Source organism: Phalangium opilio, unplaced genomic scaffold, assembly GCF_054372755.1.
Source record: "Phalangium opilio isolate 3A_F unplaced genomic scaffold, DU_Popi_V2 ptg000022l_1, whole genome shotgun sequence".
In the NCBI taxonomy this organism is placed as follows: domain Eukaryota; kingdom Metazoa; phylum Arthropoda; class Arachnida; order Opiliones; family Phalangiidae; genus Phalangium; species Phalangium opilio.
The window spans coordinates 4,163,246-4,181,793 of NW_028324154.1; the positions used below are offsets into that span (position 1 = coordinate 4,163,246).

At 36.7% G+C, this 18,548-nt stretch overlaps 2 long non-coding RNA genes across 2 annotated transcripts in view; both read left to right on the top strand.

Annotated features, from left to right (window-relative positions):
* The window catches only part of LOC149695175 (uncharacterized), a 47,361-nt gene extending 41,032 nt beyond the window's left edge, over nucleotides 1–6,329 (top strand). The window contains exon 3 of the long non-coding RNA XR_016382503.1: nucleotides 6,114–6,329. This is a non-coding gene — a long non-coding RNA (uncharacterized LOC149695175). The remainder of the gene's footprint in view (nucleotides 1–6,113) is intronic.
* An 8,515-nt stretch (nucleotides 6,330–14,844) lies between these two features.
* Nucleotides 14,845–17,586, top strand: LOC149695176 (uncharacterized). The gene is made up of 4 exons (XR_016382501.1): nucleotides 14,845–14,899; nucleotides 14,988–15,155; nucleotides 16,999–17,233; nucleotides 17,393–17,586. It is a non-coding gene; the product is annotated as an uncharacterized LOC149695176 (long non-coding RNA).
* The last annotated feature ends 962 nt before the right edge of the window (nucleotides 17,587–18,548 follow it).

Sequence of the window (18,548 nt, forward strand, 5' to 3'; positions counted from 1 at the left end):
TCAGAAATTCAAGAAATTTCAGGTGTAAAGAGTGGAAAAGAACGTAGAACTAGGTTGGAAAATGTTCCAAGGAAACAAAGCAAAAGCGATGCCCCTTTCGACCCTACCATTGAATATGTAAGGTCTGGAATACAAAAAACTACTGATCTTGTTGGTTGTTTAAGAACAGAATTTGATTTTGACCATTTCGAATGTGACAGATCTTGCGAGAAGGAAATTAACGAATGTAGGACATAATCCCCCGGACATAATCCCCCCCATTTGAGAAGAAAAGGACATAATCCCCTCAGGTAGGAGACAAAATCCCCCGGACAATTTCCCCCCGAATGGATGCCGAAGACAAAATACCCCCAGCCCCAGGACAAATTCCCCCCAAACTGTGTTCTTCGGAAGAAAATAAATGTAAAAAATAATATTTTGGAAAAGGCGTACCATTACAATATTTCCAAAATATTACGAACCGAACCCAACCCAACCCAACCTAACCTAACCTAACCTAACCTAACCCAACCCAACCTAACCCAACCTAACCCAACCTAACCCAACCTAACCCAACCCAACCCAACCTAACCTAACCTAACCTAACCAAACCTAACCTAACCTAACCTAACCTAACCCAACCTAACCTAACCTAACCAAACCTAACCTAACCTAACCTAACCGGGGATTATGACCGGGGAATTTTGTCTAGAGCGTAGGGGGATTTTGACTAGAGAGTAGGGGGATTTTGTCTACAGAGTGGGGGGATTTTGTACTCTTAACTTGGATGGGGGGAAAATGACCGGGGGATTTTGTCTTGAGAGAGGGGGATTTTGTACGTTTTTAAAAATGGGGGGATTATGACCGGGGGTCTTTGTCTTCGGGGTATTTAGTCCGTATACCGAAATGAACACGTTGTTGAAATATAGTACTCTAAGGCCTGGAAAGCAAATAGTTTTTTTCCTTTTGGACGAAGCTATTAATGCTCTCCTGATAGTTTTGGAAATGGACGCGGTTTTTTTGGTTGTTTCTGTTGGTGTTTACCAATTCATGTTTATTGAAGACGAAGGTGAAAGCAAATTGCAGGTGCATCGTTTTTTCCAAAGATGTCACCGTGCTTTTATGGGCCAAAATGACCGTGATTTAATCATGGTTATTCCACGAGATGTGGGCTCGTCGGATCATTGGCTTCTTGGTGTTATCCGTAAAAATGGTAAGATTACAGTTTTTGATTCTTTGAGAACGTCGCTAGAAGTGCTAAACAATCACAAGGCGAAAATTATTGAGTTGGCGAATTAACATTTCAACAACCAAATACGGGAAGAAAATTTTGAATTGGAATATGTCACTGAAACAATCCCTAAACAGTCCAACAGTTTTGATTGCGGCATTTACGCAGTTTCAAATGCGTTTAATATTTTGAAAAATAAGGACCGAAAAGACTGGAAGATGAATTTGGATAGTTTGCAAGGCCGTAAGTGGATTTACCATTTGGTAAAAAAATATGAAGAAGGCACTCGTTCATACGAAGAGTTAAAAGAGATGGGTCTGTTCGGGTATAATTATTTAATTTAATTTTTTTAACACCTTTGAAGATTATACACAGCCATTATTCAACACGTAATGAAATAATTTTTCAGTACTTTAAATAAGTGAATAAATGAAACAGTAGATCATGTACATTTTAAATTAGAACAACGCTGGTTAATTTTAAATGATAAATATATACATCAACTGATTAAATAGAAACACTAAGACTATGTTTTTAAAAGTCGCGAAGTTGTTTCAGTGATAGAAATTATTTTCTTGTTAGCTTTGAAAAGTCTAGATACGACGCTTTGCCACTTGAAACTCTTGCGTTTCACAATATTTAAAAAGTAATTTTTGATAGCTACTGATTCATTTCCTGTTTCATAAGATAGATAAATATACTTCCTAGTTAGGAAAAAAAGACATTTTTTAAATGCTTTCACAATTTCGTATTCAGAAATTCTGAATAGGTCTTGAAAAATGTTTTATGTATTCTATAACTAAAGATTGTACTATAATTTCTATAAAAACCCAAAATAAGTTTAAAAAAAAATCCTGTTTCTAAATCAAGTGAAACCGGTCTACTGGTGGGTATTCTTGCTACCTATATTCGATTCAGTCAACTGACCCTCAGGTAATAGAGCTATAAGAATGGGAATAATAAACACCGCAGATGCACCTGTTTACTTCCTGTTAAGTAAATCTATTACCTATTGGTTTGTATATGAATTTGAATGAGCTAAGTAGAATTAGAGTTTTACAGAGAAAACTTTCTTTATGAAGCTCTACTTCTTTCTTCTAAGGTTGGGTTATGCCTTGGAGTAGAGAAATTTACATTCTACTTCAAGTTTCTAGTATAACTCTCCCAGCTCTGTTAGCAAGATTGTCCTGCCCAGTACTGATGAGCCTCAAATAAGGTGAAACCGGGATCTATTTATAATCGTTTATGCAATCGAGATTGTACCACGTAAAAAACTCAAATTGCTCTCTGATTGCTTTCAGAGTGGTAAATAAAAAACGTCGTAGGTGTTAGCTTCTATTAGATGAAGGCTAGAACGTGCGAATGTGCGATATCGTAACGAATCTACTAAAGCAGGGATAGATTTAATTTTGAAGTAGGAATGGAGAACGGTTAGTATTTACTTCAGTCCGACTCATAGCCCAGTAAAGAGTCCCTCCCTCCAACACGTTGGGAAAAGTTTAAATTATATTATTGGCTCACATAAACAACGTTTTTATGACGTTGCTGACGGGTATGGCGAAAAATACATCATTTTTTTTGGATTTCAGTAAATCTTTCTATTCTATTCCCCATAGCGCCCTCCTATCGGCCCTCTACGATGCTGGTGTCGTGGGCGGTGCTCTCAACTGGCTTTCCCAATACCTCACTGGCCGCAAGCACGGAATCACGACTGATTGGCAGTGCATTGAAAAAGGGTCCCACAGGGCTCCATTTTAGGACCATTACTTTTCAATGTGCTCATAAACTCTATGCCTTCAGTTGTTGCAAGCTCTTCCTTAGTCCTATTTGCTGACGATGCCAAACTCTACCATCTCATCCATAATTCAGCTGACAGCGCAGCCCTCCAACGCGACCTCGACGAGGTTGTCCATTGGGGTAGGGTTGACGGGCTAACATTTAACATTGCGAAATGCAAGGTTCTCCACCTTGGCCGTAAAAATCCACTATTTGATTATACGATTAATAATGAGGCCCTATCTATGTACACCTGCGAACGTGATCTGGGAGTCCTTATAGACACCCTGCTTAAAATGTCAGCCCACTGCTCAAAGGTAGCTAAACGGGTGCGGAGCATCACGGGCATCCCTTACCGAAAAAAGCCTCTAAAAAACGTCTTCATCCCAACCTAAGACGTTTTTTAGAGGTGGTATTTTCGGTAAGGCATGATACGACGTAACATTCATTTCGGCTCCTTACCCCTAATACAAACGCTCTATTCTTCCCTTGTTCTCCCTATATTCGACTTTTGCTCCCCAATTTGGTCACCCCACCTCTCCACCGACCTTCACACATTACAATTGGCTCAAAATGCGTACTGGAAGCTCCGCAATCAAATCTGTAATCGCCCAGCCACGCTTAGGCTCTCATTACTACACCTTGACCCTGTCCCCACCCGCCTCAAAATTAATGATCTCTGCCTCGTTCATGAATTTATTCATGGTCACCTTGCCTCCGCCTTCTCCGACTATTTTACCCGTAATTCAACCACTCGTACCCGTGGTCACTCTCATAAATTTTTTAAGCCTAGGGCTCTAACTACATATCGTGGAACTCATTTTACTACTGCGGTCATCGATGACTGTAACTCTTTATCCCCCCCCCGATCTCGTTATTATTACCAATAAGTAATTATCCGAGTATTTTAAGTCTACACGTTAGCTAGAAACTAGATCGTTTGTTTCGTCATATAGCAGGCCCCTCCATTCCAGTTTATTTTTACTTAATTGCTTTCTCTAAAAAAATGTATATATATATATATATATATATTCTGTCATCTCTCATAGGAAACGCATATTATTATCGCTGCTCATGCTTAAAACACTCAGCTGGCTCTGTGGGATATTGTATTGTATAAAATAAATAAAATAACTCTGTCGCTATGACCCGCCTCTTCTTTCATACCCCCGCCCCCTTCCCGGGGTAGGTGGTCCGGGACTTGGACGGGCGCCCAGATTACTCTGTTCTCCATTGCTACTTAAAAAAATAAATCTATCCCTGCTAAAGCATAACTGTGTCGATTCTTTGGGATGTCGCCAAAGATAATTTAAGTCAAATATTGTATTATAGATATTTCGGTAAACGTAGGTCATGCATTATAGATCAAAGGCTTTCATTTTTGTATTTTATTGGAAAAAATGTTCAAAAAATTAATAATAAAGGCTTTTTTGGCATGCAATCTTTACGAATCGATTCTTCTTTACAAAGATGTAGAAAATTTAATGATATGGTACTGTCCTTTTAACCGATGAAAGCGTAAGCATGAGTTTGAAACATTTAAATATACCGCGAACACACTAACCCTATGTACGTGGGGTCACGTGATGTTACGGCCAGCTTCACGGCGGTACCTACCTACTACCTAGATCTGGTAATTTTACTACTTCTTGTCTTGTGACTCTTGTCACTGTGTGGTATGCGATTTGCGAAGTTGTGAACTTTCTATAGTGTACTCTTAATCATTGTTTTGTTAAAGTTGTGAAAAATTTATTACTTTTCTACCATTAATTATTGACCTAACTGATAGTTTTTATTACGTTGGCGAAATTCTTGGTACGTTTCAAAGAAGTTGTTGAACCAAGGCTTACGTCTTGACCAACAGAGAACAGAGTAAACCTTGGGTCAGGAAGAGTCAGGATAAAAAAGGTTAAATCGCTACTTTTGCGAAATACTTGATATTCATATTTGATTAATCTAAATGCCACTTGAGCAAAAACAATAACATGATATGATCGCTACTTTTGCGAAATACTTGATATTCATATTTGATTAACCTAAATGCCACTTGAGCAAAAACAATAACATGATATGATCGCTACTTTTGCGAAATAATTTAAATTTAAAGGCCACTTGCTATTTAAATGCCACTTGAGCAAGAGTAATCACATGATATAATCCAAATAATTTATAATTTAAATGCCGCTTGAGCAAGAATAGTCACATGATAAATTCACTACTTTTGTGACATTTTTTAAGTCGAAAAAGTTTATGAGATTGTAAACCAGAATTTGGTTTAGACTGATACTGATATGGCAACAAATATTAAATCAGGAAATGTCGAACGTTTCACATTTGACACAGGTGTCACAACTAGTATTGACCTAAATTATGCCTATGAAATTTTAACAAAAGTAAAAGATGGAACATTTAAAGGGAAAATGCTTGACAAGCTACCCTCTAAAGGCATAAAAGGTGGTGATGTTTTTGTCATTTGTAACAGAGAAAACAGAAGTGATAAAACAATTTTGAAAGATGATGGAATTGGATGGAGAAATAAGAGCAGTAAATCCTGTAAAAAAGACAAGCTTCTCATTAGAAAGAGGTATTTCTATGTAAAAACTGCCAAAAGCGCATATTCAAATGAATTCCAAAGAGATGTTTTCACATTGAATACATGTGTTGGCAGCCAACCTTATCTTGTTCATTACAAAGGCAATGAAAAGTTGAGTGTTAAAATTCCTCATGGTAATTCCAAAATTTTGAAAGCTATTCCTCTAAAGGAAAAAAGAAAGGCTAGCACTGAAGAAGTAGAACAAAGTATCTCTGACATAAGAGATGAAATACCAAAGACATTCCACAGGAGGAATTAGTTGAAGATGTAGCAGAGAAATCAATTGGCCATGGAGAGGCAACAAAATGTGATGTAGAAATTATTGGGGAACAACAAGAAAACGTCATTAGTAAGTCCAGATTTTGTAGAGATTCACTATATGCAGTATTGGCTTTGAGAAATAGTGGATTTAACAATGATATTAAAAAAGTACAAATAGAAAAAGAGCTCCAGGTAATATTTGGTCTTCAACAAGCTATAGATTTGGGAAAGCGTGTGCTTAAAAATTTCAGTAACAAATTTTCTGCGAAACAGTTTATAGCAGTGGAAAAAATTAATCTGGGCAGTGGAATGTACATTACTGTTGTTTCTATGCGAAACACTGAACTTGAAAATGATCCTTTTTTTTGATGTATACTATTTGCTACATGAAAATAAGTTTCCAGAAACTATCAGATTTTTCTGGCAAGAGTATGTTCGTAAACATTTGCAAATGGAAAAATGTTTTGGAAGTGTAGCTGTAGTGGGCGATTACACTGACAAACATTTCACAGAAATTGCCAATGGCGAAAATTGGTTGCTATATTCCCCGGCCCAAATCCTCGATGGTGTAACTCGTTCTCTAATTGATGTTGAAAATTTTAATGTTGCAGGTTTGCAAACAACAATTGAACGATCTCATTAATTGCGAATCAATTGAAAAATTTGATGAATTGCGTGCTCAATTTGAGGTAGAGAGCTGGGTTAACATTCCTGAGTTTCCTCATTCTGTTATTGACAATGCATTGAGAAATCACGCTATCGCAGCTCAATTTAAGGCCTATGATGCATTTAAAGACGAAATGCCTTATTATAAAACGTCAGAAAGATTTAATGACAATTTATTGCATGAGATCAAAATTAAAAATCTCCATTATGACCAAATTGTTCTAATTTTTCTCTTCAAACAGCTGAAGGCAATTCAAGAGTTTAATATCGCTTATGTTAGGAAAGATGGGCCTTATTTGGTTAAAGATAAAATTAATCCAAAGAAAATACTCAGTTTCTTTCCCATTAAGTTTAGTTCAGATGAAGATATTATCAAGTGTGTAGTCATGGGAGCGTATCCCTCTGATAAACCTAAGGCACTTAAGAGACCCAGAGTACCAGCTTCTCTGAAAACACTGGGAAAATTGTGCTGTGAGAAGGATCTGCCCAAGTTCTGACGTCTATTATGTTAGAGACCCTTACGAACTGGAAAGAATTAATTTTGTGAATCTAAATGATGTTGAACAGCCATGCAGTTGCACGTCCAGAAAGAAAAAAATGTGTTTTCACATTTTAGCAGCGCACATGTTTTCAGAAAGAAATTCGGAAACAATTTTAAAACAAAATAGAATCTTTCAGCTTAGTGATCTAAGCAAATCAAAAAGAAGAAAGGCAACATGCATATCTCAATTGTTTGCTGACTCCACCCAGTCCATTAAAATGGACTTGAATGCCTCGTTTACAAAAATTTTGTCAACTCCCTGTATTGAAGAAGCGGAGAAAGATTTGTCATTCTCTCCAAGCGAAATATCAGATTCGAAATCTTCAATGAAAGCGTCAAGCCGCAAGCTTCATTTTGATGAATTAAATCAGACGAAAGATGATTACTCTCATTCGGGATGTGACATCTCTGGTGTTAAACACGTAAGTTCAAACAACTCTTCTTTACGAAACAGTGAGGAATTTATTGTTACTCGGATTGACAAATGCAATGGAAATTTGATAGATGAATTTGATTTCGTTTCATCAAAAAAAGGGGGCTTTTGGGACATAGACAAAATCGTCTACAAGAAAAATTAATTTGCCAGAAATTTGTAAAATTCCGAAATACGAGACTTTGTTACCTGGTGAATATATATCAAACTACGTTTTAAATGATTGTATGTCAACACTGTCAACAGATTGGATATGAAAGATCTCGTACTAGCCGTTAGCAGCGATCATTATATTAGGGCTTTTTACAGAAATGATACGCTTAGTCTACAGTACCTTCTTCAATTTCTCATTGGAGGAGAAGCTTGTAAAAAATCCGTTTTAGCCGTTTTGATTCCCAGAAATCCCAGTCGAGACGATCATTGGATGTTGGGATTAATATTTTTGGAACAAAAAGAAATTCATATTTTAGATTCGATGAATACATCCATTAATGAATTGTTAAAGCCTTTCCAAACATTGATGTTGATTGGATCGTATAGCCTGGGGTATAGTTGTGATCCAAGTGTTTGCTTGACAGATTGGCACTTTATTATTTCTCAGGATTGCCTTAAGCAAACAAATCATTATGACTGCGGATAATATACTCAATTGGCATTGTACTATTTTCTTAAGGGAGAAGAGGCAAAAACCATTCAAAGTGAAGATGGTCGAAAATGGTTGTATAGCATTTTGAACGGGTCATCCGAAAAAGACAAAGATGAAAATATGGCAGACGGGAATTGCTTTAAACCAGAAATTATTAAGGCTATTGAAAACAAGATTAATAAGGCGGTAGTTAAAATTTCAAGTAAAGACACCCAAAACCAAATGAAGGGTTGGTTTTTCGATAATGCCCAGAGTCCTCATTTGCCTAACCAAGACCATACCTATGCCCATTTTACAAAATCGGTTTCAGAAAATATACCTAACAAGTTCAATTACGCTGAAATTTCTTCTGAAATACGCGAATTTGACGATATTTATAAGTCAAATGAAAAAAATGAAACACAAGTGTGTTTTCAATCCATTCGGGACATCAAAGTTTCACAACAGGGCAACAAATCACCCTCCAAAATTGGACTGCCTAATGGAAACGATAAAATAGTGGAGTCTGTTATGAAAATAGTGCAAAGTGAAAGTACTTCGCAGCATGACACCTCGACCTTGGGTTGTGGATTTAGGAGTATAAACGATGAAATCATTGAAGGCATCCTTAGGAAATGGAACTACAAATTAGAGACATTTCCGTTTTGACACAATTGATGAAACTCTTTTTGAAAAAGATCCAAATCATGCAACTCTTCAAAACGGAAAGTTCATTTGCACGCACCTTTTAAACAAAGCTGCAGAAGTGTTAGTATAATCGACAAAACAAACCTACGAGCCCAACATGGAAAATTTTGTTTTACCATTGCCAACTCATATGTATGAAAATGCATACAAAGGCCTAGTAATGTTCAACTCGAACAAAAACAATGATTTACTACAGCGCGTTATGGCGTTTTTGCACTTGCATGAAGCTGCAAATAAAGATATGATTGTCGTCACCATGGTCGATCAACCATGAGTAGAAAGAGTACATTGTTTTTTGGGTGTTATCCATTTCAAGGAAAAGTGCATTTATGTTTTGGATCCTAAAAGAGAATCTTTTGAATTTGCTACATCTCATTATAGAGCTCTGCTAGCAATTTCATGGATGGCTCACAGTGTAGCTAAGATCAACTTCTATCCTAGGAAATGGCGTTTTTTCAAAAGTAATGATTGCGCTTTGCAACCAAATAACTTTGATTGCGGCTTATATGCTCGCTTTTACCTTTATGCCATTCTCACTGCTCAAAAATCAGACGCTGTTCAAGTTGGAAGTTGTGACGGTAGAAAATGGTTGTATGCTCTTTCTAAAAGTCATAACAACAAGCATATTTACAAAGATGGAATGAAATTTCGAAAACACCTCAAAATGCCAGAGTTTTCATTCAATGAAACTAAAATATTATACGAAATTAAGATTCATCCAAAACTTAAAGGAACCGAAACTAAACTTAGCGGCTGGTTTGAAAATACAAGGGTAAACTACACAATTTGTAACAAAGGCACAAAAAACTGTAAAAAAAACAAGAAAAGATAGGCAGGTACATTGCACTGTTTGCCATGGGTGGTACCATTACACTTGCGAAGGTGTAAAATTTGAAAGTTACCAAACATACTATGTTTGCCATAAGTGCCGAAAAACTGCTTCCACTGTGTAATACGTTGTAATATTCACCGTTTGTGTTCTTTTTTAATTTCATATGAAATTATACGATAATTGGTAGCCACAGGAGGCCCTTTGGATTTAGGGCTGTCAGAATCTCCGCGCAAAACACAAATAAAGTAAGTTACTTAGCTACAAAATACAAAAAATTCAAAGAATCAGACCAAAAAAATTTAATATATATATATATATAAAGCAGAAAAAAAATGAGTTTCTAGATCTGGTATAGTGAAACCGGTCTGCTGGTGGATATTCTTGCTCAGAGTCACTATGTTAGGTTCACTGAACTAGAGGCAATAGGGATGGAATAAAAGAAGTAATAATAACGCCAAGGGGTGGTGTTGATTCCTGCTTTTAATTTACACCTATTGCCTTTTAGTATAAGCAGAGCTTCTCACGGATAGAAGCTCTACTTTTTCTAGGTTTGTTTAATAGTTTATACTATGGACATATCACCTGAGTTAGCACACTCGCGCTCATTGTGTCCATTTTTAAGTGCTAACCAAAAAGTGAGTGAACCATAAGCACTTGTAGCAAGATAATCCTGCCCAGTACTGATGAGCCTCAGATAAGGCGAAACCGGGTTCTATAAAGACCAATAAATCTGTTGAATTTGAACTTTTAAAATCATTCGTAGATATTTCCAAGTTATGTAGATAGCTCTTCTATTAAGTAAAATAATAATAATTGAACAGGATTTTACTTAGTGCATGATAACATGCAAAAATACTTTTCTAAATCATACACTATTAAATTACACTAAATTAAGTCATGTTAAATAATTATAGTAAAAAGATTTATTCGTGATATCCTTTTAAGGAAGTTTCGCTTATTTACAAAAGGGTCCAATTAAGTTAAAAACAAGGCTACAATATTTTTTAAATATTCAATAAGAAAACTGTAATTTAAAACGAAACTTAGCTCATAAATTGATGTTGATTATATATGGAAAACCTTTTGGAAGTTAACACTGGACTCCCCCGTAAACCACACTTTAGCCTGAACGGGAATATCCAAGAAATAAAGCTTTATTATTATTATTCTTGTAATTTCACGTCATTGAGAGAGGTGCAAATCAATTTTTTTAAACACGTTTAATTGGTTTATCCGTTTTGTGGTTATTGGGAAATTATTAGTGTTTTATGTCGCTATATTTTACACTTATATTTCTAAATTGCACTAGGCTATTATCAAAATATTATCTTTTATTTGCATCTTTTATTTGCGTATCGAGTATCAGTAGGAAACCACAAGTATAAAGAAGATGGTCTAGCCCATAATTAAGCCACATCGTTTACGTACTCTCGCTATCCCTACTACAATAAATATACTTCTAGTGAAATATCCCCTAATTGGGACTTGGCAGTACTACGTCATGCAACGTCAGGCTACCTTCCACTAGTGCTAAAAATATATATAGCTTTCATTCTTTTCAAAAAATATACCATAATGGCGCGGGGGGCGGAGTTAAGCCCAAATTGCCAAGTCCCTATATACCGGTCAGAGGGAATAATTTTTCAATGGTTGCTTGGCAAAGAGAATCAAATATCGCTAACGCCCGTTACTAAATTACTAATTATACTACTACTACTACTACTACTACTCAGGTAAAACTATTAGTCCCATCGATCGATCCTTGTAGCTAAGATGAAACCAAAAAAATTCCAAAGCGCGCTTCTAGAATTCCGGTTTTACATCCATCCCATTTCTCTCTCTCTTTCTCTCCCTCTCTCCCTCTATCATTACCTCATATATTTAATGAGTATGGAATTGTTCATGGACTCATTTTTGGGGGCTCTAGTGACCCAGTATTTAATTTGAAACCTGACCTACGCTTGAGCCGAAATGTTGTCCCGCTAGTAGATTTCACAGTCACCAAGACAATCTACCAATCTATGGTTCACCATAATATTGCCCCCTACACCGTTTGCCGCACTTCCTTTGGTGCCACGCTTACCTCGTTTTAACATCTTTGGTGTATGGCAACAGTCACGCCGTTCGAAATTTACGACTCGAATGGAGAACTCCCTTCAATGGCGCCTAATGCATGGTAGTCTACCTTTCCCTTCGCGTATGCACCATGTCCATACTGATTACGCCACGCCCTCATGCCCGTTCTGTCCATGTGTTCGGTCATTAGATCACATGTATCTCACTTGCCCGCATTATGAGACAGTCTCCTCTCGCGTTCTTTTGTGGGTTCACGAGGTGCGACATCACGCTCATGATGATGCTGATATCTGGTTCCTTCCCTTAGGCAAGAGTCACGACTTTTGCAACCTTGCCTTTCTTTTACTAAAACGCGTTTTTACGAGTTTTATAGCGCCATCCCGCACAATACCCTGAACCCCGTGGATTTTAATAATATTGTTGAACGCCTTGTTTCCAGGCATCGTCGTCTCACCATTGCCAGTTTCTGCTCTACGCTCTGGGAGTGACGATCCTGAATTTCTAAAAATTCATGGAATCTCACGTGGGATTTTTCGATTGCCTGTACCCTTCCCCCCTAGCAACTATTTTACCCCTTTTCTTTTGTTTATTTTTTAAAAAAAACAGCCAACCCCTTAGTTTTAATTTCTTAATTTAAATTGGTTATTTTGATTTGTAATTTTGTAATATTTTAGTAATACATTGTAATTATCATCATCATATTGTCATACTGACACATTAAATGATCTCCTTTTAAAAACAAAAACTCTCTCTCTTTCTCTGTGGAGAAGAAAATAAATATTATGAATTTAAAAATCGTTCACATGAAAAAAATATGGAGCCAGCGCCACATAGAAGTGATTTTTCGAAATACTATTTAAAAATAGCGAACGAAACATCATCATCATCTTCTTCTTCTTCTACACACCAGGTAAACTTATAGCCCATCGTATATACGATGTGGCTAAACATTGTACAGCTGATTTCACGAGCGGTTTGCGTAGATATTCATGTAACTTATTAAAATAAAGACAAATTCTTTCTCTCATTTTTGATTCAATTTGTATTTTAATTTAATGATTAAAATAGCCAACATTTAAAAAATTAGAATCAAAACGGCCTTGAACTATGTTGATGTTTAAAACTGATACAGGTAAATATTTCCGCATTACACCAAGTGATCAACATGGAAATTCAAAAAGGGTAAACACGAAAATATGGTTAAAGGATCAAACTAGAGATTAGCGTCTGTAGCTTTCTTAGGGAACTTGAAAATGGCTATAAAAGGCGAGGGATTTAGAAAATAAGTGTAAAAAGTGAATGGATTCCAATTATCAATTTGTCATAAAAATCATGTAATTTTATTTGAGTTGCGCAATTTTACTATACTTGTACTGCTACACTCGTGTCGTAGTTCAGGGACACTTCTTTCCTCAATTCCGACTGAAAAGTGAAAACGAGTATAAAAATTTTATTATAGAAAAGTTTGATATGAAAAATCGTGGTTTTAATATTTGGCAGTGTTATTGTCCTTTCAAGCTATCTCTTAGCATTTCACGATATATGCATATAGGTCGTAATTTGCGGTGCAAAATAAGCCCAAGCACGACAAAATTGGTCAATAATTAAGCATTATACGAATTTTTTAAAATTATGATACACCCGTGTATTGTGGGTATCACCTTTACAGGGGCCGATAGGAAAACATTAAATGACTTAACCCTTTAAAAAAGTAAAAGATTTTAAACATGACAATTTTTGAATCCTACTTTCGACCTCTGAATAGAATCCCTACGCCTTAGTTTCATACTTGCTAATCTCTCAAAGTGAAACCAAAGCTGAACAGATACATTCCTTAAAATTGGAATTTAGTTTTTATACAGCAAACCCCGTTCGTTGCAAACTTGAAAATAGACTAGAAAGGACTTCTATCTGGATCAAGTTGTTTCTTTAATTCCTAAAAATTTCCTATTTAGAAAGGTTTGACGAATTTAAAACTAAATTTAAATTAAACCTTTCAAAATTGCTTGCAAAGGATAGGGACGGTAAAATCTTGTCTATTATATTATTTTTATCTATAAAAACTATCTCTTTTGGCTTTTGCCTGGTTACAGGTTACAACCCCTCCCCCCTTGGTTAACCCCATTGTTCATCACGAGCACCGTCAAGTTCGCGTTACGAAAAAAACTTTGCACCTGCAAAGTCGGACGGCCTAAGATAACTGGTCAAAGTTCGCAGAGCTGCATATTCGGGTTTTTGGTTAAATCTCCAACGAGTCACCGCCGGACTTTCTGATGGAAGTGAAAAACCTAAACCAATCGCCGTCGGACGTTCTAACGGAAACGTTGAGGTCCCAGTAGAAAAGCCTGGGCTCAAACAATGGACACCAGCTTAGATCTCTTGGATCCCGAACGCTCTAGCGCTCGGACTTTCGGACACCCCATCTCTGTCCTCAGGATGACGCTAAAATTCAGATTAACGATGTACCTTCTTGGGTAAACTGATCCAGAAACGTAAAATCTAACTCCGGCCGAATCTATACTCGAGGACTGGGCTTACGCCGATGGTGTCTTGACTCCCGTACCACCAAAGGCAGTATTAAGTCTTATCTAAGGGAGATACCAATAAATACCTAAAATTCCGAGATGGTCCTATACAAACCTATAATTTCTAAATTTAACCTATAAATATCTCTATTTTTAATACGTTGGTTAAAAACCCCGAGGCATATACTTTCAGTAAAAATTTGAAACTTATAAAACTACCATAAGTTTGAACTTATAAATTAATCATTTTTGGACCTATTAATATCCTATAATTTTGGATGTTTAGACCCATAATACCAATTATTTTTTTTGGCATTAAACAACAAAAACAAAAATTGGTAATGGGCGGCTATGACTGTTAAAGTTTTATCTTAATAGAGATATCTCAGTTGTGACGTCAGTGCCTAGGTAAAACGTCACGTGGTTGGATTTGGCTTAGGTTCTATGAACAAATAGCATGGGTGACGACTAAGTCTTCTGAGATAGTTCTATAATGGGCTGATAGCATGGGTGACGTCACACTGAGACTTCTGACAGCACCGTATAATTGAAATTAAATTTTCCTGACGAGCTAGGGCTCAAACAGCCTTACAGCTCCCTTTCGCTTTTCCGCTATATTGAAGAATAGCTGCACTTTCCGATTTAAGCATGAGGTCGAGGAGCTATTATTCAATGTCACTCTATTTTTTATGGTTCTATGATTATTCGGATAATCTAACAGTTGTAATTTTATATAAACAGGTAAATTTCGAGGAATGTGCCTTTGTGCCCAGAATAGACGAATTTATTAAACGGTCGACAAGATGTACGGAAGAATTGAAGCAAAAAGAGGCGATCTATTTCCAGACGGAGACGGTGCTGTGCGGGGTACTAAGTACTCTTAATGAGACAACTAAATTACAAGATATGGTAATGATTTACAACTATTTTTATTTTATAATTTAAGAAATTAGAGAGATTTAGCATACGCATACCCCATACGCGTACAGGCATATATTGGTGGTCACTACTTTCTTTCATATGGCATTTTATATTATGCATTAACTAAACATGACGAAACATGTGGAATCATTTTTATATAAATAATTTTAACAATTTGTGACGTCACGAGTAATGTCAGTTCTACTATGCAAACGTCATACCATAGAGTAGTGTCGGTAGAGGGGGGAGTAGACTGTGTATCCCTCCCTCTAGGCGCGCTTTTGTAAGAGGGGATACTGTACGCGCCTGGTAGGGGGGATGACACTTAGCTAAGAGATAGAAGGGTATGACGTTTGCATACGTAGAACTCACATTACTCTCTTAGCTCAGTGTCATCCCCCTACCAGGCGCGTACAGTATCCCCTCTTACAAAAGCGCGCCTAGAGGGAGGGATAAACAGTCTACTCCCCTCTCTACCGACACTACTCTATAGGGTGTTTCCGCGAGAGTAAAAAGGGAGAAGAAATAGGGGGCGAAAACCGGTTTTCAGGGGATGTCAACATGGCGTCCTAACGTGGCCAGAGCGGGCAGCCGGCAAGGGGAGAGGAAAGGGGGTAGGTAACTTGACGTCACGCGCAAAGACCCTATAGAGGACAGGATTTTTTCTGTGGATTAATCGCGGAAGTGATCGTACTGAGTTTAAGCATTAAGAGAGATTAAAAGGTGTAATTCATAAACGTTGGACGCAACGCTATTTTGTACAGGCAAAGGCAGGGCGTCGTGCGCAAAAATCACCTGTACGTTGCGTTTCGTCCGACGTTTATGAATTACACCATAAGAAAACGACTTAAATACGCGAACGCATTGTTTATTATTTCATCGGTCTTATCTACTGTAAAAGCTACAACACGTTTTTGTACGTATTGACCGAGAAACTTGTACGAAAACTTGTAGTTCCCTAGGCGTTTCACTGCTTTCGCACTTCAAATTCGTTAAGTTTGTATTAATTAAAATATTAAAATTTAAAAGAACGGATGATTTTTCTCACGCCGTATTTCAAAGATCTTACGTTTAGGGCGCTCAACGTTTATGTATACGCTTTTCGCCCAATTTCTTAAACTTTCTATTAAAATAACATCAATCTTCACTTTGACCATAAATAATAATAATAATAAAAAAAACGTTTCGGCTGGCAGTCAAATTTGAAACAATATGGTTATTACCAGGGGCTGCAATGCATACTTATACTTGGAATCTTTAAGAGGACATTTTCTGGGTCTTAGTGCTTGAATTAAAGGGAGGATGTGTAGAAACCGTCACTATTGACGTCATGGTATTTCAAACCGAGTGGCTCGTGATATTGATTGAGGAAGAACACGTAATTGAGAGTTAAAATAAAGAAGAGTATTTAAACGGGCTATTACTCAGCAGTGGATTTTCTTCTAGTCATTTAATTCAGGCTAAAGTCGCGATTTAGTCAATGAAAGCGATGCACATGGTCTGTGTTTTGTTCTGAGGCACAAGTCCCTTTCAGAATCCGCTGTAACTATCCCTTCAAATAAATAATAAAAAGTGCGACAGCGAAACGTCTTCGTTTTTAGTCGGAATATTTATACAAATGACATTCAACTATGTTCCCAACTTCCCTCAATTCCGATATGGCGTTAAACCCTCCAAGCTCTTACTTTGGTTTGGCAGCCATAATGGTGAGCTTCAGGTTTCCCCCTGCATTCGACCAACCTGTATGGCCGAGCATATCACTCGAATCTGTAGGGCTTTACATCTTTTGGATCAGCTTCTGAAACTGCGTAATTTTTTTGACGTTATATAGGCCGAAATTAAGTCAGCATTAGATGCAACAAAAAGTCTCGTCTTCGAGCACATGAAAGTGCTCGAAGAGCGTCGGCGGGAAAATGTATACGTATTCTTTCCAAAGACCAAAGAATTGATGGGAAAGTGCGACCTGGAAAGAAACTCTAATCTGTTCGGTCCGCAGCTATTGGCTGAACATGAAAAGGCCATAAAAAGCCTTGAAGTTATCGAAAAAAATAGAAGGAACAGAAGAAGTAAGTTCGTCTCGAAATCTATAATCGCGTTTAATTCATTTTGAAGGGAGAACGAAATGGTCAGACAAGCATTATTATTTCGGATGATCAAAGGAGGATAATAAAAACTAACTCCTTGCAATTAGTGGAATATAATTTTTAAATTAACTATTTGAACAGACGATTCATATGGGACAGAAACGGTTGGCCGGACCCAATAGAAGCCGCGGCCGTGGATTTCAGCCGGACCCATATTGGAGAGGTTATTTCGGTCAATGGCGAAGACCTTATGGAAGAAGGGGCCGTCCTTACTAAAAATGTTTCTTTCTTTCTTTTTTTTCTAAAAAAAATTCTTAAATCCTTAAAAAATATTAACATTTAACCTAAAAAATACTAACATTTAACCTAAAAAATATTAACATTTAACCTAAAAAATATTAACATTTAACCTAAAAAATATTAACATTTAACCTAAAAAATATTAACATTTAACCTAAAAAATATTAACATTTAACCTAAAAAATATTAACATTTAACCTAAAAAATATTAACATTTAACCTAAAAAATATTAACATTTAACCTAAAAAATATTAACATTTAACCTAAAAAATATTAACATTTAACCTACAAAATATTAACATTTAACCTACAAAATATTAACATTTAACCAAAAAAATATATATGTAACCTTCAAAAAATTAAATATATGTCACCTAAAAAAATTTGGTCAAGAGGATCTTTTAAATTTAATTAAGATTAATATAACAGTTTTGTCGAAACCGGAAATCACAAATTCGACATTATATTCGGCGACAAAGCGGGCTCGGATGAAGTGTTCTCTGGTAAAATAAGCAGGGAAAAACCGAGATGGGCACTGCAAAAATCTCTTTTAAGTTCACTGAGTGTATGTATCGAGGTATGTATTCTTAGATTCTTATCACTATTTAAAAGACCTATACAAAATTTTACACCGAAGAGATCGCCTGTTTCTAAGAAAACATCAAACCAGAGCGCTCTTGTATGAGGAGATACCATGGATGAAGAATGCGCGTGAGGAAATTTGTTTTCACGCTATAGGATCGGCAACTCCCTATCTCTTACGACAGCTTATTCTGTATATAGGCCTACTCTGTTACAACATCGGTTGTCAGCACGCGCAAAGCAAGGTCTCTATGTAACGTAGCCTTGTACGTGCTGTCAAGAGACCAAAAAAACTTCAGGATCTTCAGGATTTTAATATCCACGAGTTTTGACAGCACGTACAAAGCTAGGTTACATAGAGACCTAGCTTTGCGCGTGCTGACAACCGATGTTGTAACAGAGTAGGCCTATATA